The sequence below is a fragment of the Delphinapterus leucas genome, chromosome 9 (assembly GCF_059928025.1).
Source record: "Delphinapterus leucas isolate spDelLeu-1000000601 "Yukka" chromosome 9, BTC_Dleu_Yukka2, whole genome shotgun sequence".
Classification (NCBI taxonomy): domain Eukaryota; kingdom Metazoa; phylum Chordata; class Mammalia; order Artiodactyla; family Monodontidae; genus Delphinapterus; species Delphinapterus leucas.
Genome location: NC_143137.1, coordinates 58,822,246 through 58,844,175, shown reverse-complemented (window position 1 = coordinate 58,844,175; position 21,930 = coordinate 58,822,246). Strand labels below are relative to the sequence as shown.

At 44.1% G+C, this 21,930-nt stretch overlaps 1 protein-coding gene across 2 annotated transcripts in view; it reads right to left on the bottom strand.

The window, feature by feature from the left end:
- Positions 1–21,379, bottom strand: part of LOC149748416 (cytoplasmic dynein 1 intermediate chain 1-like) — a 97,592-nt gene extending 76,213 nt beyond the window's left edge. For both annotated transcript variants that reach the window (XM_089917653.1, XM_089917654.1), the window contains exon 1: positions 21,172–21,379. The gene's annotated coding sequence lies outside the window, so the exon portion shown is untranslated. The remainder of the gene's footprint in view (positions 1–21,171) is intronic.
- Positions 21,380–21,930: the final 551 nt, after the last annotated feature.

The window sequence follows — 21,930 nt, the reverse complement described above, 5'->3', positions numbered from 1 at the left end:
TTAGCTATATTAATCTATGCAAAAAGTTATAATACAGCCTTTTGCCCTGGAAAACTGCCCTTTGCTTTTGAGACAACACGTTAGCAGTAAAAACAGTCTTATTTCCAGGTTCTCAGAGGATTTATTAATGTAGTGCCCTTGTCAGGTAATAATAAAAGTAACATATTCCTAATTGAGCTCTTACTATATGCCGGGCACTGCTGTAAGTCTTTTCCATGTGTTAACTCATTTAATCTTTTTATTAGTATTCCAGTTGGAAGAAGCAGGACTCAAACCCAGGAAGTTTGGGTTTTAGACTTCCTTAACCACCAGTAGTCAACTTCCCTTAACTGCCATTATACTAATATATAAAAGAAGAAAACAATAACAAGAAGAGCCTATGAATTTAATTTTTTCTATAATAAATATGTCTAATTTCTATAAGCAAAGGAAATCTGCTTTTAAAGGTTAACTTTTTGACTGCTTGTTTATGACCTGTCCCTCTTTACTCCAAATCAAAGTCCCTTGAGAGCCGAGACTTGGGCTGTCTTGGTCACAGCTGTATCTCTGGTGTCTGGAACAGACTTAGGAAGCGCTCATTAAATACATTAGCCATCCTTCTGTTTCTTCCTATTTTCCATTTTATTTCTTTTCAGAAAAAAAGGGCAGGGTCATGATTTGTACAGTGAATTATATGATCAACCTATCCATAAATATTTGTTGAATGAATAAATTATCTGAAAAAAAAAAAGAGTCTGTCTCAAAAAGCTTATAATATGGTAGGGTCTGAAAACACTAGCTCCACCGCAAGGGAGAATGGAGCAAGTATAGGATAAAGGTTTAAAGCACAAAGGACAGCTTGCAGGAACCAAAGCACACAGTGGGCTTCAAGAAGGAGGGGCCAGGAGAGCTGGATATGGAAATGTGGGTCAGATGGGAACTGGGAAAGCATTTCCTGTGGAAGGAGAGTGAGCGTGAATGAAATGACAGGGGCAAGAAGCAGCAGCCGTGTTTGGGGAATGGCAAACAGTTCAACTGGACTGTGGTGTGTGGTCAAATGGGCCCGAGGCAGCAGGGGTGCTACGGGAAACAAGCTGGAAAGACGTGTGTTTGGTGCAAAACTCTCAGGTCTTAACTGACCCAGGTCAACCGTTTCTGCCCTTTGGTCTTTCCTCACTTTAGAAAAAAAATATTTACTTTTAAAATATGTAAGGGTCTTGAAAAAATCAAACATTTCCATGCTAAACCGAGCCAATCTATTCAAATGTGTTAAGTAATGCAAACAACGGGAATTAACACTTTCCTTGCGCATCACACCTTTGCTGTATATAATGAAAAAGTGAGAAATTAAGCGCTCAAAATAGGTACCTTAGCATTTGTAATACATTCTTTGCGTAAGATAAGCGTTCAGGGTGGAAACTATTCCCCAAGTAAACTCGTAGTTTTCTGTTCTTCACACTCCAAAAGGAATATGGTAGTTGGGTATTCTGGCAAATGCCTTTGAATGGACATATTTATCTAGGCTCTGCTGGCAGGATGGCTCAGACTTGGAACATCATCAGGGTACATTAAGAGATTACTGAAAGAACAAATAAATGAACAAATGAAAGACTGAGCCCTCAAATGCATGATGATGTGGCCAATTTGTGTAAGCATTTTTTGTTTGTTTGTTTGTCTTTAATGGTTGTCACAAGCTGTTAAATTTTCTTCAACCTGGCCTCACACTGCTACAGCATTCCCAGTGTCTGGCAGGAGTTTAAGGAATATCTGTTAAATGAAGGAATGAATGAACGAATGTTACAACTGGAACAGTTATGTGGGAAAGGAAGTAGACAGAGATTGTCATATTTATTTTTCCAGTCTGGCACCTGCCGTCTTATTTATGCAGGCCCCAAGGGAATGGCAGAACCTGGCCAGAGATGAGAGTGATGCAAGGCTCTATCCAGTATACAAAATCAGAGCTTCTTAAATTTGGAGAAAAAATAATGTAGAGCTTACCAGAGGAATCTCTGGTCTGACCTCTCATTGGTGCAATAATCCCGTCACAGAAAATCTGCACTGGAGGTGGCACGTTTGAATTCTCCTGGGCATTGGGAACTCACTACCTTACAGGCAGCCCAGTTCTTTTTTGAACAGCTTGAATCAATCAACGGTTCTCTCCATTATGCTGATATGAACTCTCCTTTGGGGCTGCAATAGACAGGTGTCCTCATACCTACTTACCAAAGACAGGGTCCCCACGCCCATCCCTTCACCTGCTTACAGCCCAGAAGCTCTCAGCAGCACCACCTCAAATTCATCCACTTTGCATTCAAGGAGTAGTGGGGGAAGAGGAGAGCCAGAACAGAAGAGAGAGAGGGTGTGAACTGGCCAAAATGAGCCGCAGTCTCCCGCCCACCACACCCAGCCTCTAGCTCATCAAGCTTTTACCTGCGGTGCTGGCCCCAAGCACATGGACCTTTTAACTTTCTGGACTCAAACAAGCAGAAGGCCTCCAGGATTTAGCCACAGTGGATTTGTATCACATTCGCATTTAATGTCACATGACTTTGGAGTGGTGGAGGTAATCATGGGGTGGGGGGAGTTTAGAAATGTGTCCTCGGCAGACCTGAATTCCAAGATCAGAATAGAGGTCAACTTCTCTCAAGCTGCTTCCAGTGGGTAGAATAGGAGAGCATCTTTCCTTCGTGAATATATGTCATCTGGTGAAGAGAAATGGGTGTGTTTCTTGTACTTGAATAAGACCTGTTGTCTTCATTGGTGAACTCACAGGTGCAGGAGTCACGTCTCTGTTTGAGGCAACAACCACTCTCTGCTCTGCAATTCAGAGCAGACACTGTCATAACCCATGTGCGTGTAGGTGCTCGACTGCAGCTCTTAGAGACGAGGCCGAGTTAGAGGACCTCAGGGCTGAAAGGACCCTCAAGGTCAGCTGGTGCCTCTTCCCCTCTCATCATGCTGTGACCCCTGGAGGGTGACTTTCGTTAAAGTTCATTTGAATAGAGAATTAAAATAGGCACGTGAGAGTAATTAATTAAAAATTCACATGAACATAGTAGCCCCAAACAGAAAACAAGGCAAATATTCATCAATAGGAGAATGGGTAAACAAAATGTGGTATGTTCGTACTTGGAATACTATCCAGAAATAAAAAGAACAAACTACTGATTAAAAAAAAAACAAAAGAATAGAGGCCAACTTGATACTCTACAGGTCTCTAAGGTTGCCTCACAGGCCAGGAAAATGCTAACTGACCATCTGGCCCTTACAACGTACTCACCCTGATCTATCGAGCACAGAAAGAAATGCTCAACGGGATCCGGACTCAGGAAGGTAAGACTTCCAGAATCCTAGGAATTATCAAGCACACATTCATTCTGGGCCCAGACACTCAACAAGTGACACATTTCAGGAAGTCAGTGTTTGTACTAAATACACCAAAATGATCCAGGGGGAAATATTTAAACCCTATAAGAAATGTAAAATTAAATAGGATTTATTCTTTCCAATCTCACCACAACACTAGGAAGTGGGCACTGTTATTATCAGTCCTGCTGCACAAATGAAGAAAATGAGGAACAGGGAGGCAAAGTAACTTGTCAAGGTCACGCAGCTAGTAAGTAGTGACACCGGGATTTGAACCTTGGCCCCAGAGGTCACGCTCTCGTACTAGCTCTTAATCACTGTTACAATTAGTTTGGGATCAAACTAGGCCCAAGAACAAAAGAGGAAGAATGAAGATAACACATTAATACTAATGGTTTTGCCTGGTTAACACTGATGTCTGGTCAGCCTACACATTCAAAGAAGTGATTATTCACTTAATTATTAACAACTTCCCTTGTTTGAACCTCCATTACACTGTTATACTTCTATTAGGTATTTATCATATTTTACCTTATACAATAACCATGTGATATATGTGATAACATAAAATCCTATGTTACAGATATTAAACTTTCCTATTTTCCTCTGATTAGACATCAGCCCCTTAGGTCTATACCTTGCTCATCTTCATGTGCCTACGAAGCACCAAGTCTGGCTCGTGGTTGCCACTCCCTAAGTACTACAGAATGTTCCGGACTAGAATTGAAAAACTACTGAAGGAAGATACATCACCCCTACACATATTTATTTTATTCGTTATCATAAAATCTAGACTTCTAAGCCCACTGATTCCAGGACCTTGTTATCACTTATGAGGCTGAACCCATTCAAATGCACTTTATATTCTAAATGGGCATTCTTTCAGGTGCTACTAAAGTTGGGTGTTGAAACCACTACACATGTGGTCGTATCTCAGTGAGCTGCCTAGGGATGTGGTCAGCAGCACGAGTAGGCAGAACTCAGGCAAGCCCCTCCCTTCCAGTCATTTGGATTAATTACAAACATTCCTATTCCCCTCCTCCAGGAGCAGGCTTAACAACCCCTGTGCAGTCAAGGACAGCCATCTGATCTGCTCTGGCTAATGAAACGTGAGGGACTAGGGCACACTTACCAAGAGGAAACCTCTCTCAGCATAAGTCTCTGAGTGAACATGGTAACCAGGGCCCCTTACTGACCCACACTTGACATGTAACACGAGTGAGAAAAATCTTTCATCGTGCTGCTCCGCTCACGTTTGGGAGTTGTTTTTTATTGAATCATGATGCAGCCTAACCCTATCAGTACAATCCCATGGCCCCAACACACTCCAATGATCCAGCATTCTGGTTACTTTTCACCTTTCTTGATTTGGTGTTGGCAGCTTCCAGTACCCTCCTTTACCACCCCCCACCCAAGCCTGCTGGGGACTGCCCTCTGAAAAGGGTGTCACAAAGACTAGACTCTGTCCTTGACCAAACCCTAGACAGGTTCCTCCGAGTGGTTTTCAACTAGGCCCAGTCTGTGGGCATGTTCTCAAGAGCCCAATTTTAGCAAGAGTCCTGAGAAGTCAGTTTAGCCGGAATCCCTCACCCGCGATACCTGAACTCCAGCACCTGATTGATATCTGATGGGACTCCTCACACCCCACCACCTCCCAAGTGATAGCTGATCATCTTGGCCTGCCTTTATCAAGAATCCTATTAGGTTCATTTAGCCTGAATCCCTGCCCTTATCCCTGATGTTTCCTCTTAATAATTTTCCATCCACTGATCTCCACCCGGCTACTTGGCTATAAATTCCCAACTGTCCTTGTATTCAGAGTTGAGCACAATCTTTCTCCCCGTTGCAAAACCCCATTGCAGTGGTCCTAATATCTATCACGACACATAGTCCCCCTGAACAAAGCCTGCCTTACCATTTCTTTAACAAGTATTATGAATAAATTTTTCTTTAACAGGTGTAAAGACTAAGAAAGCACTGTCATTATTAAACATATGGTTGTCAGAACACGTGTCCCGGTTAAAGTAACTTTCATTCTGAATTTTCCCCAAAGAGTTTACAAAATATTCTTTTCCACTTGCTGCCCAGATCTACCTTCCCAGTGTTTAGGAAGGCAATGATGGGGTTGACATTGTCAAGGGGTGTTAAAAAGAAAGAGACAACAAGCCCAAAATTGAGTCACCTGTGCTAAGTCTATGTCACCAAACCAAAACTTGATACCTAACTTAATTAAAGTTTCAATCCCTCCCAGGAGCAGAATCTTAAACTAGTCAATCTGGAATTACCTGATCGGCACTAGTGAGGTAAATGGGATGCAGCCTGATGCATGAATTGTTGAATAAAGCCAATAAGATCTTTAAAATTTACTCGGTTGAATTTTGTTTTTTAACAGACTTGGTGGCAGCAGTGGGATTCAAAAGAAACTTTTCACAGCTTCAGGGATGATGAGAAACACAGGCATGGTACCCACAAATCCTCTGAATTCTCTTGTTTCTCATCATCTCTGAGGGCTCTAAGTTCCTCTCAGTTCTCAGCTCTGCTGTCTTTGTGCAGAGGTCCCAATCTAACTGACTTTCCAGTCCAGGGCTTAGCCGGTCACCTTCAGCTGGCAGACAGTTCCATCTGGAACCCAAGTCCCTACCCTGGCTTCAATCCACATTTCCCTATTCGACTAAAATCCCTAGCTCCATGTTGGGAACTGCTGGTGATTCAGTCTGCAATTCCTCATTTATGTGGAATCCTAGTCCGCAGTCACTGCCTGTTGGGGTCCTGCTGATTCAGTCCTTTCCCCAGCCCCCAGTATCATCCCCAGTATCACACTGAGAATCGCTGGTGGTACACACAAGGCCAGTCCACAGGAACATGTCTTTGGTGCTGCTGGCGTGCTAATGCGCACATGTTTGTTTATCTCGTTTCTACAGATACAGGCTATTGCTAATGGAATCTCAGAAGCCAAAAGGTGCAAAACTGGTGGGCCTGGATTGAGAACTTAAAAGCTGTTAGAGTGCTACCTTACTCTAAGACTCCTGTGCTAGATAAGTTGGTCACAGAATGGCTAGACTGACACTAGGTCACCCACTAAACCCAAGAAAATTTTCATCCAACAAGGTACACTGTAAAACACCACACAATCCCCGGTCTACCAGCACATCCCTCTTAGGTATTAATTTGACTCAGAGAGGCCCAAGACCTACCTAGCTTAAAAAAAAAGGGGGGGGGGGAATCTTTAAGTGCCAGAGTTGAGCATGCCACCTTCTGGCACACCTGCTCACTTTCTCTAAGAACTATAGTCCTGGAAACTGTATATATCTACAAAAATTGCAAAATCTTACTAAAAACAACCTAGAATTACAATGGCCATGATAGGAAATGTTCCAATTAGATTGACTGTTCATTTAAGAAGTACATTTGAAAGCAAGAGTTCCCAAATCAACAAACAGAATGGGATACCTATTTCAATTGGTATGCAGAAGCTTCCAAAAAGCTTCAAGATTCCAAAACAGCATCATTAAAAAATTCATTGCAAAAGGCTAATTAAAAATTTAAAAAGATGCAAGAGGTACCTAAAAGACAGTAAGACACGCAACTCCCACTGCTCCCCTCTATCCACCTTTACCTGAGTGCTCATGCTCTCTAATTCTCTATCTAAACTGCCTTTCCACCCTGGACAGTCACCTTTTAAAATAAACCACCCATCCAAGGCTGCAGGAGATCCTCCCCAGGTATCTTTCACTCCTCGGACAAAGACCAAGCTAAGGACCATAATTAAAGAATTTCCTAAACCCACGGAGGATCCCCAAAAGTTTTCTGAAGTATTTAGAGTCCTCATTGGAGCCTATGATCTGGGGCTGCCATATGCGAGAAGCAGGATGGCGTAACCCTACTGATGATATTTGAGATCCTCGATCTTCATCACGTCCCCTTACGGAGCAGAAAAAGCTTGCAAAATGCAGCTGATCTTCTAATAGCCATTCCTAGAGTCTTCCTTGCCCGCGATGATTGGTCTGTTATTCAAACATGCAAACAAAAAATGAATCTGTGGCCGACTTCGAAACCCAACTGGAAGCTCTCTTCCTAAGGCATCCTGGGTTCCATACAATATATGTCACCCAACCTGCTCTAGTTGCCCAACTTGTAAATGGATTATCTCCTGAGATTAGCAGATTGATAAAAAGGCAGAAAATAGGACAGGAGGCCACTGGTTTGACTGAACTCATGACCACTGCTGAGCACTTTGAAAGGACTTTGGAATAAGACCGTAAACAAAAGTCTGCCAAACTATCAGCCTTTACAACTACAATAGTTCCAAGGCCAGAGACCTAAAATAATACCTGGGCCTCCCACACTGCACCCTCCAAGAGGGTCCATCATCAAAACATTGGCCTAGGGATCCATGTCTCAATTGTAATCAACTGGGGTACTGGAAAAAAGATTGCTCTCATTGATCCCGTAAAAATTCTTCAACATCAACTTAAATTCTCTCATATCTTCTCCCCAAAGCAGGGCCCTCATATGGGCCCCTCCAAGAGTTGACAGGACTCCGACAGATTCTCTGGTAAACTGCCACCAGTAATTCCTTTACATAGCCATGGGGAAATTAAAATTTAATGGGAAACCTTGCCAAATTGTGATAGATACCAGAGCTACACTCTACTTTAAACCCCAGAGGACAACAAATGCTTTGGAGTGAAAAAGAAGTTTCCACAGTGGGTATCTAATAAAATTCTATCTCAATCAGTACAAATGACTCTGGGACCTTTCACTGAAAAACATTCCTTTTTGCTATGTGATACAGTTGTAGTCAATCTATTAGGTAGCAATCTCCTTTCTAAATTAAAAGGGCTAGTAAATTTTGCTTCTCATGGAGACCTCACCTTAGAATGTCCTGACCAACCGGAACCTGATCTTTTATGTTCTTTACAATCTGTCCTTGATACAGAAGAGGAAGAATTCCAGCAAAAGACCTCTAACTTAATCGAGGTGCCTGAAAATCTGTGGGCTACCTCTAACACTGACACTGGGAGAATAAGAAGTGCAGAGCCTATAAAAATTCGGAGAAACATAACTAAACCTCTTCCTAAACTGCCTCAATAGCCATTAAAACCTAAGACCACACAAGGCTTCGTACCAATAACAGAAGACCAATTCACACAGGGGCTAACCATGCCCTGTACCAGCCCCTGTAACACCTGGTTTTATCAGTCCCAAAACCTAATGGGTGGGGATGGCAATTTGTCCAGGACTCGAAAGCTATTAACGAGACTCCCCATTTTCCAGCTGTTCCATTCCCCAAAATCCTTTGTCACAAGTTCCATCAGACTCAAGATGGTTCACCGTTGTGGAGCTTTGTCTTCTTCAGCATCCCTGGGGACCCCAACAGCCACTATCTATGTATCTTTACTTGGAACAGTCAACAATATACCTGGACAGGCATGCCTCAAGGGTTCACTGAGGCCCCTTCTGATGTTTCCCAAGTGCTCCACCAAAATTTATGTACCCTCCAGGTTCCTAGGAAATCGACCCTTCTACAGTAAGAATATAGATGACCTTTTGCTATATTCAGTTACCAAAGAGGCATCCATAAAGAATTCCACTTACTTGCTACAACAGTTAGCTAAAAAAGGACATAAAGTCTCCAAGGAAAAATTACAATTATCTCCAGACACTACTCGTTACCTAGGTCATAATCTAAGCGCTGAAGGAATCCAGCTGTCTCCAAAAAGAATTAAGCTAATCCAAGAATTCCCTAGGCCAACACCTAAGCGACAACTTTGTGGATTCCTAGGCCTGGCTGGTTATTGCAGACTATGGGCTCCTAATTTTTCTCTCGTGGCTTTCCTGCTCTATGAACTCACTAAAAACTCAGTCCCTGAACCATTTCCTGGGGAAGATAAAAATGAGTAGGCCTTTATCAAACTAAAACAAGTGCTGCAAGAACCGCCTGCCCCAGGGCCACCCAACTTCAAAACCTTTCCCCTTATTTGTACATGAGAGAGATAACCAACCCCTGGAGAATGCTCACACAAGAACACGGTAAGCATAGGCCTAGTGTTTATTACAGGACACAATTCGATGCAGTTGCTCGTACCTATCCCAACTGCCTTAAGGCTGTAGCTGCAAAGTTAGCAGAAGCCTCAGCAGATTTAACCCTAGGAAATGACATTTATTTACAAACTCCACATATTGTCCAAGGTCTTCTTAATTCTGAATTGACTCAACATTTCTCTGCAAACAGACTAACCTCCTATGAGATCCTTCTGCTTTCACCACCTAAATTGCATCTAAACATTATAAGGTCCTTAATCCTGCTACGTTACTGCCCCCACCTGAAGAAGGTGAGCCCCAAGACCTCGAGGTAATAACATCCCATTTCGTGACACCATGTCCTGTCAACAAGAAGCCACCACAATGAGAAGCCCACACGCCGCAACAAAGAGTAGCCCCAGTTCACCACAACTAGAGAAAGCCTGCGCACAGCAACGAAGACGCAATGCAGCCAAAATAAATAGATAAATTAAAAAAAAAAAAAAAAAAGAGCCCTTGTTCCAGACTTTTGCCACCCCGATGTCCTTGCAACAGGCAACAGCCTGCTTCTGAGTCAGAGAAATCACGATGGGCAAACAATGGTTGTAAATTCAATGACCGGTCAGGGCTACAGGAAACCCAGATGGTGCCTGGCTCTTCCTGACTCCCTGGCAAACCCCATTTTTCGGTTTTTGCATTCCTTCACCCACCATGGTGCAAGTAAGATGACTGAAATCAGGAATAAACACTGGTGGAGGGCCTTCTATAAAATTATGAAAACAGTTTACCACCAGTGTCAGACCTGTCAGGTCCATAATCCTGAAAAAACTATGTCTGTTCCCAGAGGCCACAAAGCTCCTCCCTCTGGACCCTCTGAACACCTGCAGCTGGACTTCATTCAACTGCCACCTAGCATGAGTTATCAATATGTTCTTCTTACCGTGTGTGTGTTTTCTGGATGGACTGAAGCCTTCCCCTGCTGCAAGGCCGATGCCTTCACAGTGGCAAAGAAACTGTTAGAAACCGTGTTTCCCACGTGAGGTGTACCTTCCACAATCTTCAACTGGGGTAACCACTTCACTGGGCAAATCATATAAGCTTTAACAAAACCTTGTAAACTTCTTGAAATCGTCACTGTCCCTGTAACGCTCAATCATCAGGCAAGGTTGAGAGAAGTAATGGATCCTCAAATTCAAAACCTCCAAACTTGCTCAAATTGTTAGAGTCCCTTGGCCTCAGGTATTGACGCTGGTTTTGCTGACTATTCGCAGTACCCCTTTTGGGAAACACAAACTTACTGCACGTGACATAGTCACCAGCAGGCCAGTGTCTACTGTGTACAAATTTTCTGTTGATTCCTTGTTATTTCACATTAACATGACCAGCTATTGTAAGTCTTTAATGTCTTCTGCTGAACCTTATCACCAACAGATTAAAAAAAGCTCTCCCAGATCCCAATTCAAAGGATCCTGTTGGCCACAGTATGGAGCCTGGTGACTGTGTATTCTGGAAACATCATCAGAGGAAGACAGCTCTTGAACTCAGCTGGAAGGGATCTTACCAAGTGCTCCTGACTGCTGACACCACTGCAAAACTAAAAGGCACTGATCCCTGGGTACATATCTCAAAGCTTAAGAAGGCTCCACCTGATATCTGGTCCTGTACAAACACTGGAGACCTGCAAACCAAATTGACTAGGAAGAGAAGTAGCCAACATCAAGATAGACTGCTTCTACCAAACACCAGATCAAGCCTTCATACTTTAAGTAAACATAAACCCCTTTCTTCTTCCCTGTCTTTCCTTCACTCTGGCATTGGCCTGGAAAGATAACGGCATCATCTGTTATCTTCCGGGCCATTGTGAAGGGGGATAATCTTTCAGACCGTTGCATTTGTCATCAAAATCTCTGATCTGTCCATGATGCTAGAGACCCCCTAGTCCTCCCTGTGACCAATTATTCTTCTATTCCCAACGTCACCACAAACTATAATTGACTCCCCTTAGAAGGCACTTACAGAGTCCAACTTTTATAGCCAGTGCTTGTTTTAACTTTCTCCACTGATAACTCTACTTGACCAATTAGACATAAACACCTACACAAACTGTGGTACATTTGCACACTCACATTCTTATGATGATCTAAATCAGATCTTCCCCCAATCATGAAAAGATCTCACCAGCAGCATGCATTTTTGCAAGGAATTTAGAGCAACTTTTTATTTCAGGTTAGATTTACCTCCCAAATGCACTGGAAACCTAACTGACCCTTGTCTTGAATGGGTAAATGCAACAATCCCTTCGAATGAATTCATCGACAGTGCCACATTAGCGGGAGCGCTTTGTGTCCCCTCAGGGTTTACCTTTGTCTGTAGTGGTTATTATTCTCCTTGGGCCTACGAGTGTCTGGATGGCTGGCATATAACTGGGCAATACCTCTTAGGTAACCTAACTGTGCCCCTAACTGTTCACAGACTGACACAGCTCATTGGTCACCTCTCCTGAATTTACATCACTGAGTTAGAAAAGACCTACCAGAAGGTGCTCATGATTCTGGATTTGCTTCTGTTGGCAGGTCCCTACTTCCCTGGTTCAGAGTGAGTACAAATGAAGCTATGATTAAGAATCTCTCCTTAACTCCTGAAAACATTGCAGAATCCACTTCTAAAGCAAGAGCTGCCCAAGAAAAATCCTTAGACTCTCTGGCCAAGGTTGGTCCTGATAATAGGATAGCCCTTGATTGTCTTTTAGCTGAACTAGGTGTCTGTGCTATGGTCACCACCACCTGTTGTACCCGTATTCACACTTCTGGGGAAGTTGAAACTCAGCTATATAAGATCACTGAGCAAGTCAGTTGGCTTAAGAAAGTGACTACTTCAATGGGGTGTTTCTTTGACTTAACAGATTTTGATCAGTTGGGTCTTGAGGACCATGGCTCTGAAGTGCACTCCAGACATTGGGAATCGTCCTGTGTATAACAATCATAGTAATCTCCCTGGCACGATGCATTCTCACAAAGGCTTTAAATGCATGTTCGCAGCAGCCAACCACCAAGCAAATGATTCCTCTAAGACTGTAATTTCAGAAAAGAAGCAAAGAAAATGACCGATGGTAAAAAATGTGAACTTGAACTTGTGACCTGTGAATACCACAGAGAGGATGAGTAAAAAAAAAACATGAGAACTTCAGAGCGGTAGCTGGGAGTGGTGCTAATGCCTTAAATTTTGATCACATCTCTCAGTAAAGCTAAGAGTCTGATCAAAAGGCAGGAACTGTTATTAAAAAAGAGAGAGAGAGAGAGAGAGAGAGACAACAGGCCCCAAACAGAGTCACTTGTGCTAACCCACATCACCACACTGAGTCTTAATACCTAACTTAATTACAGTTTCAACCTCTCCTGGGTGTAGAGACTTAAACTGGTGTATCCGGAATTACTGATCAGCACTAAGCAGGTAACCTGCCTCACGGACCCTGCCATCCCCTAAAGGAACGTGACCTTGCCACAAACAATCCACTCTTTCCCTAGTAACTTCCTTGTCTTGCTCCCTTCTGCCTACAGCGGTCTTTCATTTTGTAAAGCTCTTCAGAGCTCCTTTCTATCTGCTAGATGGGATGCTACCCAATTCATATTTTGCTGAAAAAAACCCAATATGATTTTTTTTTTTTTTTTTTTTTTTGCGGTTCACGGGTCTCTCACTGTTGAGGCCTCTGCCGTTGCGGAGCACAGGCTCCGGACACGCAGGCTCAGCGGCCATGGCTCACGGGCCCAGCCGCTCTGCAGCATGTGGGATCCTCCCAGACGGGGGCACGAACCCGCGTCCCCTGCATCGGCAGGCGGACTCTCAACCACTGTGTCACCAGGGAAGCCCCCAATAAGATTTTTAAAATTTACTCAGTTGAATTTTGTTTTCTAACTGAGGTGATGTTTCCAATACCCTCGCCCATCCCCCAAAGCAAAGTTCTACCCAGTTTACTGAGGTAAATGGCTCTGTCTAGGCACAATGTACTTGGGAAAGGGAACATTTGAAGAGAGTATCCTTCTCCTCTCCTATAACTGTTTTGTAACCCAACTTTTCTATCTACTTTAAACTGAAATCTACAACTTGGCCTTCAAATTTTAGTAATTCATATTTCTTTATTTTGAAAAACAAAGGGCTCTCAAAGGAAATGAGTACAATTCCCCCCTTTAAAGTTCATGGCAAAAGATATGAGATTTCATCCTTGCTTGATATGCCAATTACTTTTCAGCAGCATTCGAAAAATATTAAAAAGCTTAAAAGAGGAAGCAGGAAAATCTGTATTCAAAACCCCAAACCTGGCCTTTACAAAGTCCCTGGGTGGTCCATATTTGCATTGGGAGATTTAGTTTGGCATTTTAACTTAGGTAAATAGACTCTCATTTTCCTCTGAGCCTGAAAACATTCAAAGAGAGAGGATCCTCTTTCGGAGCCAGTGGTAACCTATACCTTCTGAAAGTGAACAAAGTCACACTTTTCAAGGAAACAAGCAGAGAAGTTTTCTGTTATTCTTTCTCCCACAAAATACACACCAATTCCCACAACCCCTTGCTATTTTGATACTAATGGGGGGGATGGTGAAACAGGAGACACGCTTCATTTTAAAAGGGGACACTGTCAAAACACACATTCCCCACAGGGCCTTCTACCCTTTCAGCCACCCAAACCCAGCAACGACTAAAATCCCACAAGCTGATTCTGAGACAGAATCCCATGATCATCCTCTCCACATGGGCCCACTATAACATTCAACAACTTGATCAACTTTTAAAGGCTTACATATGTGCACAACAGGATCTAAACTACTTTCAAAAGGAGAGAACTTCATTCCATTTCAATTACTAAAACCTCCAGCTTGTCAAACAAAGAAATGGGTACTATTTCAAGTTAGAGCGGGAAAATCGTACCCTACAAGGGAAACTATAGGCAAAGGATATAAAATATTGTCATCATTTATTCATTAGAGCTATTTAAAATACATGTGTTACTCTTGGTTTCACTCTAGATATTAGCATAAAATAGAAATCTGACAAATGAATCAAAATTTCCCCTCCCCCTCCCAGAAAGGAACCCAAGTACTGCCCTGCTCAGAGAGTGTCAGATCAAAGCCAGATCAAAAGAATTAGACCAAGGGACTCATAAAGGAAAACACAAGACTCAAACCATCCTACAAGTCACTTCTAGAATGAAAGATTATTTTCCTCAAGACTGCCCTTCCCCCAGCAGAAATGTTCAATGTGATCCTGATTCAGGAAGGCAAAGCTTCCAGAATTCTAGGCATTACCAAGCCCACGTCCATATTGGGCCCAGACATGCAATAGCGGCTACATTTAAGGAAGTGAATGTTTTACTGAACACATTAAAACAGTCCACGGGGGAAAGAATTAAATCTTATAATAAAAGGAAAATTAAGTGGGATTTATTCTGGCTAATATTTCAGGTCAACAAAGCTCGTTGAGACCTACCACGTGTAAGACCCTCTGCTGAAAGATACAAAGGATGCCTCAGGGAGCCTAGTGTCTTGAAGTGGAAGGAGGCAGGTACATAGCATAATTCATTTTTTAAAAGCATACCTTTGGTTCAAAGCAGGGCAAGATCACAAAAGTCCCTGAGAAGAGAAGGCTAGAGAGTGATATCATGGCTGTTGAATAATAAAAAATACCTTCCACGCATTGAGCATGTACCACATATTGGATCCAGTACTCTCATTATCTGCAATCCTTACAATAATTTTGCAAGCCAAGTATTGTTATCCCCATTTCACAGATGAAGAAACTGAGGCTCACACAGGCAGTCAGTGGAATATCAGGCTTTTTCTTTCCTTTCCCTTATGCTGCCTTTTAAATGTTATGCCCTTCTTATCTTGTAGAAGACCAAAGAAATGGACTTAAATTACAGCAGGGAAGATTTCAATAGAAAACCAGAACATCTAAAGCAGGGCTTCTTAACCTTGGCTGTTCTGTGCATTGTAAGCTGTCCAGCGGCACCCTGATCCTTCCCACTACAGATGCCTACAGCCACCCTCTCTCCCCAAATGTGATAACCAAAAATGTCTCCCGACATTGCCAAATGTCCCCTGGGAAGGACAATCACTCCTGGCTGAGAACCAGTGATCTAAAAACACTGGAATGGACAGATTTCTTCCTGTAAATCCCTAAATAGAAGAAAGACAACTATCCATACAGTCACCTGCCTGAGGGCAAGAGATGGGACCAGTGGCTCTGCTGTTCTTTCTGGCCCTGCCACCTTGAGTTTGAGCCACACCGACGAAGGCCATGGACCCGACTCCCGGCACTGGCCCCGCAGTGAACTGTAACACACAGCACCTGTGCTAGATAAATATGTGCTCTTCAAACCGGCATTGTGTGCCGCTGGCATCCATGAGGCTTTCTAAAGAGCATGCAGGAATGTTATTATGAGCTAATAACATCGTAATTTTGAGACCCAGAACTTCTGTCTGTAGGCTTTCCAAAAACTGACCAACCAGAGAACACACCTGTGGTTGTACGATCATTCAGGGCCTCCTTTCCCACCTCCATTACCAGGGGAAAAAAAAGGAAACCCAAATCTTACTGTGATGCTTGACCACAGGGTATAAAAATACCCTTTTGTTGAAGAGCTTCTTCAGGTACTTTTTAAACAGAGGTCGGTATAGCACTTAGATTTTAATTTGGATTCAAAGAATGATGTCATCGTTTTATTTTTAAATGTCAAAGTTTACAATATTATGGAAATTATATTCACTGTGATTCTTTAAACTAACAATAAAAATGTTAGATACCAACCTAAAATGTGTGGGGGTGAGGGAGCAGTAAACTTTTTAAAAACCTTTAGAAGCTACAGGAGAGAAAAAAGGTTGAAGCATAATGAAGCACACTGGTGTCTGTTCCCAGGCCAATCTGCTGATCAAAGGCAGCCATCCTCTACAGTGCCTGAGACTCATTTTTATTATAAAGAATGCTCTTGACTCTAACATAAATTTCTGCTTTATGTGTTTGCCACACTGATGGCATTAGCTGGTCTGTACCCAAAAATGGATCGCCGGATTGACACGAACCGAAAACTAAAGGACATGTAGGTCATCTGGTAAAAAGAGGTCCCCCCAGGACTAAGTACCAAGTTAGTGTTCCAGATCACGACGAAGCCACTATATCAAGTAAGCCCCAGAACAACGCACAGCTTACAACTCAGCTTTGAAGCAAGTTCATTTTTGCAACGAACAAAGTCTTGTAGCTACCCCGGCAAAACCAACCAATCAATTCTCTGGACTTGGTTGCAGACTGCTATGCATTTGCTGCTCAGCAAGATACCTGGGCACACCTGAGAATCAAATGTGTGGGGCATGAGCACACACCTCAAGGGAAAGCAGGGCTCGCTTATCCTCTGCCACGCTGAGAAATGTCTAATTTTCTTGTTCCCGTTTGATAACACATTTAGGCTTTTCCTATCAGCATGTTAGAGTGTTCTTGAGGAACTCTGTCCTGCCACAATGAAAAGTTACACTAAACAGTACTTTTTGGCGTCCCACATAGAGAAACAATGAAATATGTTGGGAAGAGAATAAACAGGCTTTGGACTCTGGCCAACCTACATTTGAAACCCAGCCCTTCTACTAACTGGCCTCATGTGGCCTTGACCGAGTGGCTTAATGTTTCCAATCATCTGATTCCTTGTTTGTCAAATGCAGATAAAAATGTCAGCCTCACAGGGATGTTGGGAAGATTCGATGAACCCTAAGTGTGAAAAGGGTAAGTGCCTAGTGAATGGCGAGCAGTGCTAGGGCTGCCTGAGGTCCTCAAGACCTCACTTGGTTGCAGCATGCATTAGTATATGTTGTACTTGGACCTGGGCACTGTAGCATGCCTCTGTAGCGAAATACCAGCAATGTCCTGAGAGCCAAGAACATTTTTTCTTGGCTGGTTCTAACGGGATAGTTTGCCTTGTTTCCAACGCATTTCAGCAGAATGGCCTCTGCTCCTCCCCCTTCCTAAACAGTGCACTTGAACCAGTGGTTCTTAATCTCTTTTTAGTCACAAATACCCAGTCTTTCCCTAGAAAGCTGCATTTAGCACAAATGCATAAAATTTTGCATCAATTATATCGGATTCAATGACCACCTGAAAACTCTCATATGCCTGCCCTCCATGGTGCCTCTGACTCCTGCTTAACAAGACTCCTCTAGGGCTTCCCTGGTGGCGCAGTGGTTGGGAGTCCGCCTGCCGATGCAGGGGACACGGGTTTGTGCCCCGGTCCGGGAGGATCCCGCATGCCGCGGAGGGGCTGGGCCCGTGAGCCATGGCCGCTGAGCCTGTGCGTCCGGAGGCTGTGCTCTGCAACGGAAGAGGCCACAGCGGTGAGAGGCCCGCATACCGCAGAAAAAAAGAAGACTCCTCTAAACAAAGACTCAGGAGACATAAAGACCACATGCTTTATAAACATGTGGCTCCTCAGCTGGCACCTGGGTAGTGGCGTCTATGTTACAACGTAAGCTTCACGCTGACAGTCTGGTGCCAGGCTTCCGGCAGAGAAGCAAAGGAAACAAGTCCTGGGTACCAACGAAGAGCTCCCAGTCAAGAGGACTCATTTTTTACACGGACCTGGGCAATGGTTTATAAGTTTCAGAGTAATAAGAGTGGAGTTAACTTTAGTTAATTCTCAAAAGAAGTGAACCCTAGAAGTTCACAGTCCCAGCAAAGTCCCCAAAAGAACGTACTTTCTCACATTTTCTAGGGAATGTAGAAGACGCAACAGTTTCTAGTAAAAGGGATCCCTGATCAGTGGAACAACTATTTACATGGTATTTGAGATCCACAAAGTATTATGGGGAATTACTAGTTTCATTAAGGAGACAGAATGAAGGCAATATCTGACTTCAAAAGAGCTATGGTCCTACGTTGGTTTTGCCATATCATCCACATCTACCAATCAACTGGCAAAAAAGTCGGCTACACTTAAGGCTTAAAAGAAAGAGCAATGGCTCACAAGGAAAATGGGCAACACACCCAAAAGAAACAGACAAGCTCAGCTTTTTTGTTTCTCATAGGGGACACTAGCTAAAATGGATGACTACTGGTTTTAGAGTCAGACCTGATATGAATCCTACCTCTGCTATGTATTAAGTATATCACTTAACTCAGTTTTTCATCATCTGTAAAATATGGATAATAATGTCTACTTCATAAGATTAATATAGGGATTGAAATGAGATAACATAAGAGCCTGGTATTCAATATATGAAAATTAACCAATATAAACTGTCCTATAGAAGAGTACAGGCAGATTGCCCAGGTTCAAATCCTGGCTCTACAACTTATCAGCCGAGCAATTTTCAGAAAGTTACTTGACATCCTCGTGTCTTAGTTTCCTTGCCTGTCAAATAGGATTACAAATAATATCTACCTCATCAGATTTTTGTGAGGATTAAAGAAGTTAATACATGAGAAGTAGTTTAAAGTGCAATGCCTGGTCAAGTGCTCAGTACATTTTAGTAAATGTATTGGTAATGTAATACATTCAGCAAAGGCAGTGCAATACATTTAGGAAATGTACTGAGCACTGCTAAAGTGCTCGGAATATTATTATCAACCTTTGTTTTATTTGATGGGGCAAAGTATCGGGAGAACAAGGTGATGCAAGAATATACTTAAGTTTGCAATGCATGTGTGTGACCTTTACATTTGATGCTATTAGGTGACAGAAGGAAACAAGGTGACCAGGGAGGATAAGTGGCCCACTGATGTAACTGTTGATGAAGCCTGTACACATAGTCTGTGCTAAGAGACGTGGCTGGGTTTAAAAACTTGACATGTATTTTACAAGACTCGTCTACATGGTTGTTTTGAATATGAACAGAGCAGTACCCAGGCTTTATCTCCAAGAATTACTTGACTCAGCACTGGAGTCAAGGAAAAGGCTCATTTATTAAATGTAGACTCTGGAAGGAATCTTTGGGGAAGTAGGAGGGGTGGGAACAAAGTTCATAGAGCCCCCTCTTAGACATGAAACATGATGAGAAATGCCTGATGACTTCTTCTTACTATCTCCGTTCATTAGAAACTAGGGGCCAGGGACCACCACTTGTGAGAACTCTGCTCCACTTTTCTGTCAGTTGAGTTTATCTTCTCTGCCCATATCTCTAGTGGTGATTATACCTAATGATATAGACCTGTAACACCAAAAAAGCTTCAGGACTTATTTCTAGTAGGAGAGAAGGAAAGGCTGGGTGTGGGGAGGGGCTGAACCATCCCTCTCCTCCAGGGCACTGGGCAGAAGCTCAGCAACCCTGAGGTCCAAGAGAGAGGAAGCAGGTGCATCAGTGCCTGACACAGGGAAGGAAAAGAGAGATGTGGAAGATGTTATGGGCCAAAAATGGGGCCCAGAGCTGCACAGGCTGAAAAAAGCCTGCATTGGGCCCCCAACTATATTAATTAAACATACCAATGATGATGCTAGAAGATTTTTTAAAGAAATGGCTCTTGGAGCACTGGATCCTCAAACCTTAAGAAAGATTGGGAGTTGGCTCCTATGAAGAGAACATTTGATGACTTAGTGGTAGCAATGTACGATTTTATTTTACTAAGAAACATAGTCAGAAGAGCAGAGTTTGGGTCCTTTTTTTCCATGCCGAAACTTGCACTGAGTGCAAATTTCAAATTTACTAATACTGATCAACGTCTTTCTCTATAATTTCCGCAGTGAAAATGTATACAGAGGCAGTCACCCATATCTGTGCTAATATTACCCATATGATGTCTTCTGCAGCTACCATGCCTTACTGTTGGCTATGCTTTCTGCTAATATGGAATATTTAGAAGCAATTTTGCACAACCCTGAACTACAATAAGTCTACAATGCTCACTTGAAAGGCATTCCAGGCAAGAAAATGGCTGGCTACTTGTTCTGCCCCTTACCTAGATGTGGGAGAGTCCAGGATAACGAATATATTCCATCTGCTGCAGTTTGCTGAGCCTCTAATTTCCTAAGTAATTTCCTGTCCTGATCCTGGGTTTCTGTTCATCCTTATTACAAGTCATGAGACTCCCGCACACTCAGTTCCCATCAGTGTCGCCAGGGTCACTGACCTTATGATGACGACGCACGGATTTATAAGGCCAGAGCGATGCGGTAGTGGGAGTGGGGGAAGGAAAGGCACGCGGCCCCGAAGGTGTTTACTAAAACACATCCCCCAGCCACACTTTTTTTTGCAGCAGTGAGAGAAACTGGCACCTTCTTGCGTGTGTTTAATTAATGCCTTGCTGGAAGTATATTCGCTTCCTTCGACTTGGCGGATAGCAACAGCATCTAAGAGCTTTGCAGACAGCTTAAAATGTACTCAAACAGCATCCATTCCCCTCCCTCTGCAGCTCCCCCCTCCCTCGGGGGCCGTCAGCTGGTTGCCCTGAGGGGTGCGGATTTCACTGCCGCTAACCTTCTGGTCCCCAGGAGAAAACCGAGGCGGGGCGCACTGGGACGCCCCTCCCAGCCCACAAGGTGATGACACCACTACTGACTCTTTCTCATCTGCCCTCACCTCCTGGCTCAGCCGGGAGAGCCGCAGAAAGGGGCTGCGGCTGCCGGGGGAGGTGGGGGGGACGGGGTTTGGCCGCTTTTGGGCGCCGCGGAGCATGCAGGAGCCCGGGGAGGGGACCGAGGCCAAGGTCCGGCTGCGGCTGCCGCGGCCGCACTACTGCCCAGCGGCTCCAGAAGCCGACAACCCGGGGGCGGGAGGGTTGAGGAGGGGCGCGGAGGCGCTGGCCCAGGGAGCGCGACCCCCCCCCTCCCGTTTACCTGGACGCGGTCGGCGGCGGCGGCGGAACTGGGCTCGAGAGCGCGGCCACGGCTCCCCGGCGGCGGCGGCGGCGGCGGCGGCGGCGGCGGCGCTCGTGCGCTTCCCGAGGGCGGCGGGCCCGGCGCGCGCAGGATGTGCTGTCTCACGCTGCGCCGGCCGCTCGGCTCACGCTCCTCCGGGACCTACAGCACTTCCTCCCTCTCCGGAGCCTGACACTGACAGCTCCCTGCGAGCACCCAGTCTGCGGCTCGGCTCGCCCCGCCCCCGGCCCACGCCCTCCACGCCCCGCGCTCCTCCCGCGGGAGGGCCCTTCGCACCCGGGATCGCGACGAACGGGTAGCTCCGGCCCAGAGGCTGATGGCAGCAGCGGACCTGGGGAGGTCTATCCGTCTACCCCTGTGCCACCGGTAGGACTCGCCTAAGTGGCTGCAAACGGAAGAGCTTCAGTGTTGTGAGAGCTCCTGCCGACATGCCAACATGGAACAACTTTCACTCCCTGACAACTACTTTAGGTTATTTAAACAGAAATAGAGAAAGCTCAGATCCATCTGTTACGCACAAAGACTTATAGATTTAGCCTTAATTTTTCCCAGAGGAAAAAATATATATTCAGCTTGTCTCCACAACATTGCTTCTTAAAGTCCTAGCTTTTGAAAATCTGGATAGCAAAATATCCTCCATATGCTAAGTGAAATAAGTCAGACAGAGAAACACAAAGACTGTGTGATATCACTTGTATATGGAATCTAAAAAATACG